Raw genomic sequence first — 13,283 nt, 5'->3', positions numbered from 1 at the left:
GTGTTCTAATTTCATTCTTTTATATGTAGCTGTCCATTTTTCCCAGCACCACTTATTGAAGAGGCTGTCTTTTCTCCATCGTGTACTCTTGCCTCCTTTATCAAAGATAAGGCAACCATATGTGCGTGGGTTTATCTCTGGGCTTTCTCTCCTGTTCCATTGATCTATATTTCTTTTTCTGTGCCAGTACCATACTGTCTTGATTACTGTAGCTTTGTAGTATAGTCTGAAGTCTGGGAGCCTGATTCCTCCAGCTCCGTTTTTATTTTTCAAGATTGCTTTGGCTATTCGGAGTCTTTTGTATTTCCATACAAATAGTACAGTTTTTTGTTCTAGTTCTGTGAAAAATGCCAGTGGTAGTTTGATAGGGATTGCATTGAATCTGTAGATTGCTTTGGGTAGTATAGTCATTTCACAATGTTGATTCTTCCAATCCAAGAACATGGTATATCTCTCCATCTGTTCGTATCATCTTTAATTTCTTTCATCACTGTCTTACAGTTTTCTGTTTACAGGTCTTTTGTCTCCTTAGGTAGGTTTATTCCTAGGTATTTTGTTCTTTTTGTTGCAGTGGTAAATGGGAGTGTTTCCTTAATTTCTCTTTCAGATGTTTCATCATTAGTGTATAGGAATACAAGAGAGTTCTGTAAATTAATTTTGTATCCTGCTGCTTTACCAAATTCATTGATTAGCCTGAGTAGTTTTCTGGTAGCATCTTTAGGATTCTCTGTGTATAGTATCATGTCATCTGCAAACAGTGACAGTTTTACTTCTTTTCCGATTTGGATTCCTTTTATTTCTTTTACTTCTCTGATTGCTGTGGCTAAAACTTCCAAAACTATGTTGAATAATAATGGTGAGAGTTGGCAACCTTGTCTCCTTCCTGATAGTGGAAATGGTTTCAGTTTTTCACCATTGAGAATGATGTTGGCTGTGGGTTTGTCATATATGGCCTTTATTATGTTAAATTCCCTGTATGCCTACTTTCTGGAGGGCTTTTATCATAAATCGGTGTTGAATTTTGTCGAAAGCTTTTTCTGCATCTATTGAGACGATCAAATGGTTTTTCTCCTTCAATTTGTTTATATGGTTTATCACATTGATCGATTTGCGTATACTGATGAATCCTTGCATTCCTGGGATAAACCCCACTTGATCATAGTGAATGATCCTTTTAATGTGCTGTTGGATTTCGTTTGCTAGTATTTTGTTGAGGATTTTTGCATTTATGTTCATCAGTGGTATTGGCCTGTAGTTTTCTTTCTTTGTGACGTCTTTGTCTGGTTTTGTTATCAGGGTGATGGTGGCCTCGTAGAATGAGTTGTGGAGTGTTCCTCCCTCTGCTATATTTTGGAAGAGTTTGAGAAGAATGGGTGTTAGCTCTTCTCTGAATGTTTGATAGAAATCGCCTGTGAATCCATCTGGTCCCTGGCTTTTGTTAGTTGGACTATTTTTAATCACAATCTCAATTTCAGTGCTTGTGATTGGTCTGTTTATATTTTCTATTTCTTCCTGGTTCAGTCTCGGGATGTTGTGCTTTTCTAAGAATTTGTGCATTTCTTCCAGGTTGTCCATTTTATTGGCATATGGTTGCTTGTAGTAATCTCTCATGATCCTTTGTATTTCTGCAGTGTTAGTTGTTACTTCTCAGTTTTCATTGCTAATTCTATTGATTTGAGTCCTCTCCCTTTTTTTTCTTGATGAGTTTGGCTAATGGTTTATTAATTTTGTTTATCTTCTCAAAGAACCAGCTTTTAGTTTTATTGATATTTGCTATTGTTTCCTTCATTTCTTTTTCATTTATTTCTGATCTGATCTCTGTGATTTCTTTCCTTCTGATAACTTTGGGGTTTTTTTGTTCTTCTTTCTCTAATTGCTTTAGGTGTAAGGTTAGATTGTTTGTTTGCGATATGTCTTGTTTCTTGAGGTAGGATTGTATAGCTATAAACTTCCCTCTTAGGACTGCTTTTGCTTCATCCCGTAGGTTTTTGGTTGTTGTGTTTTCACTGTTATTTGTTTCTAGGTATTTTTTGGTTTCCTCTTTGATTTCTTCAGTGATCTCTAGGTTATTTAGTAGTGTACTGTTTAGCCTCCATGTGTTTGTATTTTTTACATTTTTTTCCCCGTAATTGATATCTAGTCTTATAGCATTGTGGTCAGAAAAGATACTTGATATGATTTCAATTTTCTTAAGTTTACAAAGGCTTGATTTATGATCCAAAATATGGTTTATCCTGGAGAATGTTCCCTGAGCACTTGAGAAGAAAGTGTATTCTGTTGTTTTTGGATGGAATGTCCTATAAATATCAATTAAGCCCATTTTGTTTCATGTGTCATTTAAAGCTTGTGTTTCCTTATTCATTTTCATTTTGGATGATCTGTCCATTGGTGAAAGTGGGGTGTTCAAGTCCCCTACTATGATTGTGTTACTGTCGATTTCCCCTTTTATGGCTGTTAGCATTTGCCTTATGTATTGAGGTGCTCCTGTGTTGGGTGCATAAATATTTACAATTGTTATATCTTCTTCTTGGATTGATCCGTTGATCATTATGTTGTGTCCTTCTTTGTCTCTTGTAATAGTCTTTATTTTAAAGTCTATTTTGTCTGGTGTGAGGATTGCTACTCCAGCCTTCTTTTGAATTCCATTTGCATGGAATATCTTTTTCCATCCCCTCACTTTCAGTCTGTATGTGTCCCTAGGTCTGAAGTGGGTCTCTTGTAGACAGTATATATACGGGTCTTGTTTTTGTATCCATTCAGCCAGTCTATGTCTTTTGGTGGGAGCATTTAAATCATTTACATTTAAGGTAATTATCAATATGTATGTTCCTATTACCATTTTCTTAATTGTTTTGGGTTTGTTATTGTAAGTCTTTTCCTTCTCTTGTGTTTCCTGCCTAGAGAAGTTCCTTTAGCATTTGTTTTAAAGCTGGTTTGGTAGTGTTGAATTCTCTTAACTTTTGTTTATCTGTAAAGGTTTTAATTTTTCCATCGAAGCTGAATGAGATCCTTGCTGGGTAGAGTAATCTTGGTTGTAGGTTTTTCCCTTTCATCACTTTAAATATGTTCTGACACTCCCTTCTGGCTTGCAGAGTTTCTGCTGAAAAATCAGCTCTTAACCTTATGGGGATTTCCTTGTGTGTTATTTGTTGCTTTTCCCTTGATGTTTTTAATATTTTTTCTTTGTATTTAATTTTTGATAGTTTCATTAATAAGTGTCTCGGCGTGTTTCTCTTTGGGTTTATCCTGTATGGTACTCTCTGTGTTTCCTGGACTTGATTGACTATTTCCTTTCCCTTGTTGAGGAAGTTTTTGACTATAATCTCTTCAGATATTTTCTGAGCCCCTTTCTTTTTCTCTTCTTCTTCTGGGACCCCTATAATTCGAATGTTGGTGTGTTCAGTGTTGTACCAGAGATCTCTGAGATTGTCCTCAATTCTTTTCATTGTTTTTTCTTCATTCTGCTCTCTGGCAGTTATTTCCACCATTTTATCTTCCAGGTCACTTATCCGTTCTTCTGCCTCAGTTATTCTGCTATTGATTCCTTCTAGAGTATTTTTTGTTTTTCTTTTTTGCGGTACGCGGGCCTCTCACTGTTGTGGCCTCTCCCGTTGCGGAGCACAGGCTCCGGACGCGCAGACTCAGCGGCCATGGCTCACGGGCCCAGCCGCTTCGCGGCACGTGGAATCCTCCCGGACCAGGGCACGAACCCGCGTCCCCTGCATCAGCAGGCAGACCCCCAACCACTGCGCCACCAGGGAAGCCCTAGAGTATTTTTAATTTCAGTGATTGTGTTGTTCATCACTGTTTGTTTCCTCTTTACTTCTTCTAGATCCTTGTTAAATGTTTCTTGTATTTCTCCATTCTGTTTCTGAGATTTTAGATCATCTTTACTATCATTACTCTTAATTCTTTTTCAGGTAGGTTGCCTATTTCATTTTCATTTATTTGGTCTTGTAGGTTTTTACCTTGCTCCTTCATGTGTAACGTATTTTTCTGTCGTTAAATTTTTTTTTTCCTCTTTTTGATGGGTGGTGCCGTATTCCTGTCTTCCTGGTTGTTTGGCCTGAAACGTCCAGCACTGGTGTTTTCAGGCAGTTGGGTAGAGCTGGACCTTGGTGGTGAGATGAGGACCTACAGGAGGTCTCACTCTGATTAATATTCCCTGAGGTCTGAGGTTCACTCTTAGTCCAGTGGTTTGGTCTCAGAGCTCCCACCACCGGAACTTGGGCCTGACCTCTGGCCTTGGAACCAAGATCTTCCAAGCTTTGTGGTGTGGTTAAAAAAGAAAAAAAAAAAAAAAAAAGGCAGTACAATATCAAAGAATAAAAAAATAAAATTAGAAAGATAAAAAATACGTTAGGAAAAAATAAAACTAATTGAAACAACTGCAACAAGGTAAAATAAAACCACAGCAGAAAAAAGAAAAAGAAAATAAAGAGCGGGGAACTAGCCAAAAGGGGAGAACAATAACAAAATATAAAGAATAAAATAAAATTTGAAAAATAAAAGATTTATTAGGAAATATAAAAATATAGAAGAATCAAGAACAGTGAATCAACAAGGTAAAACAGAACCCCAATCTAAAAGAGGAAAAAAGAAAAAAAAAAAGCCTTGGCTATGGGGGCAGAGTTTAGGTGGGTGTGGAACTGAGGCAGGGACCTAGGCGGGTGGGGGGGGGTGATGCTTGAACGGGGCTTATGCAGGGCTCTGTTCAAGCGTGGCCCAGGACCTCTGCTTAGGATCTGGGCATTGAAGGAGAGGGGCAGCACCTGGAAAGGAGGGCCTCTGGAGTGTGGAGTTCCGGAGTTTGGAGGTAGGGCCCTGAGTGAGGGTGTATGGGTGGGGTTTAGGCCCAGCGCATTGGAGGGTGTCTCCGAATGTAGAGGTAGGGACCTGGATGGGGGTGTAGGGGCAGGGCTTGGGCTCTGAGCGGCAGGAGGGAGGCTTCCAGGGCAGAGGTTCAGGCCTGGGGTGCCTAAGTGGACGGGGAAAGTGCTGGCCCAGTTCTCTTCCATTCCTTCATGCTCCTCCCCACCATCTTCCCCAGGGTCTCCACTGTTGCCGCTGGACCCCTAACCATGGGTGGTTCCCTCTGGGTGTAGGAGCTCCTCCCCTCCCCCAGCCACCCCTCAGGGGTGCTCATCCCAGAGGTCCGGCCTTTACTTTTGCTCCCCCTTCCCTCCCTCCCACTCCCTCAGGACCCGCTCTGCTGGAGGGGGCCTCAGTGTGCAGAGGATCAGGCCCAGAGTCTCAGCAGGTTCCTGGGGGCTCAAGTGGGCAGGGGAAACCTGACTGACCGTGTTCCCTTTTGATCCTCTGCCCTCCCAGTGGTTCCCCAATATCCTCCTTCTGGCATGGGATCCCTTCCCCTCCGCCAGCTGCCCCTCAGGGGCACCAGTCCCATCCCACCTCCACTTCTCCTCCCCCATCACTCCCCCCATGCCCCACATCCTACCCAGTCGCTGGGGGTTCGCCCTGTTCCCTTAGGTGTATGTAGTCCCACGTGGTGCCTGGTAAGTGCCCTAGTTATGAGGAGATGTGAATCCGTGCTCTCCTAGTATGCCATCTTGACTCTGCCCCCTATAAAATGATTTTGATGATAGCTCCCTAAGGAGGTGTATTTTAAGACTTAAGTGACATAATAGCTCTAAAGCCCCTGGCACAATGCCAAGCCCATAGTGGGTACTCAATAAATGGTGGTTGTTGTTGCTGTTATTATAGAGGTAGCGAGTGCTTACTTGTTGAAAACACAAGCCAGTAGATGAGGCAGTGTTTAAAAGGAGGAGAATAAGTGATTACCTCAGAAAGTAAAGTGATGGAATGCATAGCATGTTATTAATCATGAATTAAAGGGAGCATTTCATTATGTTGGAAAGGGAAAGACATTAAGAAGCCTTCACTGAATATTTGACCTTTAAATTACAACTTCAGGGATTAGAGTTTCACCAGATGGATACAAGAAAGAGTGTCATGATGTGAGTAATGATGTGGAGACCCAATATCACATATAGTCTTTGGAAGCTGCTGACTATTTAACTATAGAAATCTGCCCCAGATGTTACGGGGAGGGAATGGTTGGAGGAAGGCCTAAAAAGGCATGCTGAAACTAAATTGCTGTATATTCCATGTTAAGAAGGTGGTGCATTATCCTATTGGTGCCATTGAAGGTTTAAAACAATTTTTTTATTGTGGTAAAATATATATGACATAATATTTACCATTTTAACCATCTTTAAGTGTACAGTTCAGTGACATTAAGTACATTCACATTATTGTACAATGATCTGCAATATCCATTTCTAGAACTTTTTCATTAACTTATATTGAAACCCTGTATCCATTAAACAATAACTCCTCATTTCTCTCTCACCCTTGCTCCTGGTAACCACCGCTCTACTTTCTGTCTCTGTATTTGACTATTGTAGGTGCCGCATGTAAGTGGAATTATATATTTGTCCTATTCTGCTTATTTCACTTAGCGTAACGTCTTTAAGCTTCAACCATATTGTAGTACAGTACGTGTCAGAATTTCTTTCCTTTTTAATGTTGAATAATATTCCATTCTATGTAGTATATACCATGTTTTGTGTGTCCATTCATCCATGGATGGATGTCTGGGTTGTTTCTACTTTTTGCTATTGTGAACATTGGTGTAGAAATACTTGTTTGAATCTTTACTTTCATTTCTTTTGTGTATATACCCAGAAGTGGAATTGCTGAGTCAAATGGTAAATTTATGTTTAATTTTCTGAGGACCTGCCATGCTGTTTTCTGCAGGGGCTGTACCATTTTACATTCCCACCAGTGGTACACAAGGGTTCAATTTCTTCATATCCACAAAATCTTGTTGTTGTTTTTTCTGTTGTTTTTGTTTTGATAATAATCATCCTAGTCGTATATCATTGTGCTTTTGATTTGCATTTTCCTAATGATTAGTGATGTTGAGCACCTTTTCATGTGCTTATTGTCCATTCATATATCTTCTTTGGAGAAATGTGTATTCAAGTCCTGTGACCACTTTTGAATTGGGTTATTTTCTTGTAGTTGAGTTTAAGAGTTCTTCGTATGTTCTGGATATTAATTCTGTATCATACACATGACTTGCAAATTTTTATTCCATTTATGAGTTGCCTTTTTACACTATTAGTAGTGTTGTTTGATACACAAAAGTTTTTAATTTTCGTGAAGTCCAATTTGTCTGTTTTTTCTTTTGTTTCCTGTGTTTTTATTTAATATCCAAAAAATCATTTCCAAATCCAAGGTCATGAAGCTTTTCTCTTTTGTTTTCTTCTAAGACTTTTATAATTTTGCTCTTACGTTTAGATCTTTGATCCATTTTGAGTTAATTTTTGTATGTGGTGTAAGACGAGGCTCCATATTACATGTGGATATCCAGCTTTCCTAGCACCATGTTTTGAAAAGGAAGTTCTTTCCCATTGAATGTTCTTGACATTTTTATTAAAAATCATTTGACCTTATATATGAACATCTATTTCTGGGCTCTCTTATTTTACTTTATTGGCCTCTGTGTCTATATTTATGCCACTGCCATACTGTTTTGGTTACTGTGGCTTTGTAGTAAGTTTTGAAATCAGGAAATGTTAGTCTCCTAGCTTTGTTCCTCTTGTTCAAGCTTGTTTTGGCTATTTGGGGTCCCTTGAGAGTCCAGGTGAATTTTAGGATCTTTTTTCCTATTTCTGCAAAAGAAAAAGTCATTAGGATATTGATAGGGATTGCATTGAATATGTAGATTGCTTTGGGTACTGTTGACATCTTAACAATATTAAGTCTGCCAATCCATGAACATGGAATATCTTTCTCTTTATTCATGTCTTCTTTAATTTCTTTAAGCCATGTTTTGTCTTTTTCACTGTACCTCTTTCATCTTCTTGGTTAATTCTTAAATCTTTTATTCTTTTTGATGCTATTTTAAGGGGAATTATTTTATTTCAGGTTGTTCATTGTTAGTGTATAGAAATGCAAATGATTTTTGTGTGCTGATTTGTATCTTGCTAGTTTGCTGAATTTGTTCATTAGTTTTTTGGGGTTTTTTTTACATCTTTATTGGAGTATAATTGCTTTACAATGGTGTGTTAGTTTCTGCTTTATAACAAAGTGAATCAGTTATACATATACATATGTTCCCATATCTCTTCCCTCTTGCGTCTCCCTCCCTCCCACCCTTCCTATCCCACCCCTCTAGGTGGTCACAAAGCACTGAGCTGATCACCCTGTGCTATGCGGCTGCTTCCCACTAAGCTATCTGTTTTATGTTTGGTAGTGTATATATGTCCATGCCACTCTCTCACTTTGTCACAGCTTACCCTTCCCCCTCCCCATATTCTCAAGTCCATTCTCTAGCAGGTCTGTGTCTTTATTCCTGTCTTAACCCTAGGTTCTTCATGACTTTTTTTCTCTTAAATTCCATATATATGTGTTAGCATACAGTATTTGTGTTTCACTTTCTGACTTACTTCACTCTGTATGACAGACTCTAAGTCCATCCACCTCATTACAAATAGCTGAATTTTGTTTCTTTTTATGGCTAAGTAATATTCCATTGTATATATGTGCCACATCTTCTTTATCCATTCATCCGATGATGGACACTTAGGTTGTTTCCATCTCCTGGCTATTGTAAATAGAGCTGCAATGAACATTTTGGTACATGACTCTTTTTGGGTTATGGTTTTCTCAGGGTATATGCCCAGTAGTGGGATTGCTGGGTCATATGGTAGTTCTATTTGTAGTTTTTTAAGGAACCTCCATACTGTTCTCCATAGTGGCTGTACCAATTCACATTCCCACCAGCAGTGCAAGAGTGTTCCCTTTTCTCCACACCCTCTCCAGCATTTATTGTTTCTAAATTTTTTGATGATGGCCATTCTGACTGGTGTGAGATGATATCTCATTGTAGTTTTGATTTGCATTTCTCTAATGATTAATGATGTTGAGCATTCTTTCATGTGTTTGTTGGCAGTCTGTATATCCTCTTTGGAGAAATGTGTATTTAGGTCTTCTGCCCATTTTTGGATTGGGTTGTTTGTTTTTTTGTTATTAAGCTGCTTGTAAATTTTGGAGATTAATCCTTTGTCAGTTGCATCATTTGCAAATATTTTCTCCCATTCTGAGGGTTGTCTTTTGGTCTTGTTTATGGTTTCCTTTGCTGTGCAAAAGCTTTGAAGTTTCATTAGGTCCCATTTGTTTATTTTTGTTTTTATTTACATTTCTCTAGGAGGTGGGTCAAAAAAGGATCTTGCTGTGATTTATGTCATAGAGTGTTCTGCCTATGTTTTCCTCTAAGAGTTTGATAGTTTCTGGCCTTACATTTAGGTCTTTAATCCATTTTGAGCTTATTTTTGTGTATGGTGTTAGGGAGTGATCTAATCTCATACTTATACATGTACCTGTCCAGTTTTCCCAGCACCACTTATTGAAGAGGCTGTCCTTTCTCCACTGTATATTCCTGTCCCCTTTATCAAAGATAAGGTTACCATATGTGCGTGGCTTTATTTCTGGGCTTTCTATCCTGTTCCATTGATCTATCTTTCTGTTTTTGTGCCAGTACCATACTGTCTTGATTACTGTAGCTTTGTAGTATAGTCTGAAGTCAGGGAGCCTGATTCCTCTGGCTCCGTTTTTCGTTCTCAAGGTTGCTTTGGCTATTCGGGGTCTTTTGTGTTTCCATACACATTGTGAAATTTTTTGTTCTAGTTCTGTGAAAAATGCCAGTGGTAGTTTGATAGGGATTGCATTGAATCTGTAGATTGCTTTGGGTAGTAGAGTCATTTTCACGATGTTGATTCCTCCAATCCAAGAACATGGTATATCTCTCCATCTATTTGTATCATCTTTAATTTCTTTCATCAGTGTCTTATAATTTTCTACATACAGGTCTTTTGTCTCCTTAGGTAGGTTTATTCCTAGATATTTTATTCTTTTTGTTGCAGTGGTAAATGGGAGTGTTTTCTTGATTTCACTTTCAGATTTTTCATCGTTAGTGTATAGGAATACCAGAGATTTCTGTGCATTAATTTGTATCCTGCTACTTTACCAGATGCATTGATTAGCTCTAGTAGTTTTCTGGTACATCTTTAGGATTCTCTATGTATAGTATCATGTCATCTACAAACAGTGACAGCTTTACTTCTTTTTTTCCGATTTGGATTCCTTTTATTTCCTTTTCTTCCCTGATTGTTGTGGCTAAAACTTCACAAAGGCTTGATTTGTGACCCGAGATATGATCTATCCTGGAGAATGTTCCATGAGCACTTGAGAAAAATGTGTATTCTGTTGTTTTTGGATGGAATGTCCTATAAATATCAATTAAGTTCATCTCATTTAATGTATCATTTAAAGCTTGTGTTTCCTTATTTATTTTCATTTTGGATGATCTGTCCATTGGTGAAAATGGGGTGTTAAAGTCCCCTACTATGAATGTGTTACTGTCAATTTCCCCTTTTGTGGCTGTTAGTATTTGCCTTATATATTGAGGTGCTCCTATGTTGGGTGCATAAATATTTACAATTGTTATATCTTCTTCTTGGATCGATCCCTTGATCATTATGTAGTGTATTTCTTTGTCTCTTCTAATAGTCTTTATTTTGAAGTCTATTTTGTCTGATATGAGAATTGCTACTCCAGCTTTCTTTTGGTTTCCATTTGCATGGAATATCTTTTCCATCCCCTCACTTTCAATCTGTATGTGTCTAGGTCTGAAGTGGGTCTCTTGTAGACAGCATATATATGGGTCTTGTTTTTGTATCCATTCAGCCAGTCAGTGTCTTTTGGTGGGAGCATTTAATCCATTTACATTTAAGGTAATTATTGATATGTATGTTCCTATTCCCATTTTCTTAATTGTTTTGAGTTTGTTATTATAGGTCTTTTCCTTCTCTTGTGTTTCTTGCCTAGAGAAGATCCTTTAGCATTTGTTGTAAAGCTGGTTTGGTGGTGCTGAACTCTCTCAGCTTTTGCTTGTCTGTAAAGGTTTTAATTTCTCCATCAAATCTGAATGAGATCCTTGCTGGGTAGAGTAATCTTGGTTGTAGGTTTTTCTCCTTCATCACTTTAAATATGTCCTGCCAGTCCCTTCTGGCTTGCAGAGTTTCTGCTGAAAGATCAGCTGTTAACCTTATGGGGATTCCCTTGTGTGTTATTTGTTGTTTTTCCCTTGCTGCTTTTAATATGTTTTCTTTGTATTTAATTTTTTGTTCATTAGTTTTAACATTTGTTTTTAGACGCTTAAGGGTTTTCTATCTCTCACCTGGACTATTTCCAATTTATCTCACTTCTTGCCCTGCCCCCCCACACCCAGTCTTCTTCATTCAGTAGCCGGAATTGTTCTTTTAAAACATATGATAGGGCTTCCCTGGTGGCGCAGTGGTTGAGAGTCCTCCTTCTGATGCAGGGGACATGGGTTCGTGCCCTGGTCCAGGAAGATCCCACATGCCGCGGAGCGGCTGGGCCCGTGAGCCATGGCCGCTGAGCCTGCGTGTCCAGAGCCTGTGCTCCACAATGGGAGAGGCCACAACAGTGAGAGGCCCACGTACCACAAAAATAAAAATAAATAAATAAAGTATATGATGTTCCTTCCTACTTATAGCCCATCAGTACCTTCGCAACTTAAAATAAAATTCTAAGCCCTTATCAAGTTTCATGAGGTTATACAATATTTGGCTTCTAGTTAACTTTTCAGTTTCATCATGTTTCACAGTCACCACTTGGTTACTCAGCCTCAGAAATATTGCTCTCTTTAAATAAGATTAGGTACTTTTTTGCCTCTGAGTTTTCACATTTACTGTTTTCTGTGTCTTGAATGCTCTTCCTCCAGAAATTTAAATGTCTCTCTTCTTCACTTTCAGGTCTCTTCACCTGTTTAGAGCGGCTTTGTCTGTCTACTCTATTCTAAAATAATACCGTCTTTCCAACAGTCTGTAGCCTCTTACCCTGTTTTATTTTTCTTAATAACACTACCTGACATCATAATATATATTTATTTATCTGTTGTCTATTTTCTCTAATTAGAATGTAAGTTACAGAAGCGTAGGGATTTAATTGATCATATTTATGACAGATGATATATGAAGATATCAGGTTGACAGGATGATCAATGATATGAGGATATAAATGAGAATGTTTGATGGAACAGTATCCTAAAGGAGGTAGAATAGGCTTATTTTTCAAAAAAAAAATTATTTTTATTTATTTGGCTGCGCCGGGTCTTAGTTGTGGCAAGCAGGATTGTTGCAGCATGCGGGATCTTTAGTCGCAGCGTGCAGGCTCTTATTGCAGCATGCGGGATAGCATAGATAGAAGAGTGTTCACTGTCTTTTATCCTCTTATTTTCAATCTAGAAATAAAGATAATTTTGTTGCATGTTAATTTTGTATCATTTTTTCATTAAGTATATTGCTGTTAATACCTTGGGTAAATCCTAAAAAGAAAGTAGTCCTGAAAACTTAGATGCTCATCTAAGATGTAGTTTATAGTTAAGGTTGCAGAAATGATTTCAGAAACTTATAAAAACAAGGTTGTCTTACTTCCTGTGTTTGATTATTCTGTACCATAGGTAAACTTGATTTACATTAAGACTGAATATGGTAACAAAGAATAGAATTAGGAATAGACCAAAGTCTTTGTTTTACTATATTGAGTGGGGGAGCGGGAAAAATAAACTACTTTTGATTATTCTTTTGGGAGCTCCATATCTCAAAAAAAATAAGAGATTGTTTTTTGACTGAAATGTGATAATAGAAAATGTTTTTGTTATAATATTAAATGGTATAGTCTGTTATGTTGAAAAATGTATGGAATAGTAGGATGTGAGCTGGTGGGTGATTTTCTTCTTTTCTTATAATTCATGTAGCTTTTGCAGTTAGCATGTAGTTTTTAAAATCAGAGTAATCAATTAATTTTAAAAATCATTGTGCATATGTAATATAGTCCCTCTTCAGCTCCTTGCTTTAAATTGGCTTTCAAACTTTTAGCAGAATAGAGGTTTTGTTTTTTTTTTTAACATTTTGCCTAGTTTTGTATAAAATAACAGCGAAATCAGTTTTAAATGGGAGGCAGTGTATCAAATACATGGCGATATTGTTTAGGATGTTTTCCTGTGACCATTTAATCTGGTACTGTACATGCCAATCAGAGACATTCAAGACCTTCTGCTATAACTAAGACAACGTCTCTTGGCTGCAGCAAAATGATCAGCTAAATGTTGTTACTTATGGAATCTTGGCTTTGATGTAGCATTTCAGAATTTATGCACACAGTAAAGT

At 37.9% G+C, this 13,283-nt stretch overlaps 1 protein-coding gene across 10 annotated transcripts in view; it reads left to right on the top strand.

Moving 5' to 3' along the window:
* The window catches only part of TUT4 (terminal uridylyl transferase 4), a 149,901-nt gene that overhangs the window by 72,883 nt on the left and 63,735 nt on the right, over positions 1–13,283 (top strand). The gene's annotated exons all lie outside the window — the stretch shown is intronic.

Source organism: Pseudorca crassidens, chromosome 2, assembly GCF_039906515.1.
Source record: "Pseudorca crassidens isolate mPseCra1 chromosome 2, mPseCra1.hap1, whole genome shotgun sequence".
In the NCBI taxonomy this organism is placed as follows: Eukaryota; Metazoa; Chordata; class Mammalia; order Artiodactyla; family Delphinidae; genus Pseudorca; species Pseudorca crassidens.
This window is presented reverse-complemented; position numbering and strand designations above follow the sequence as displayed.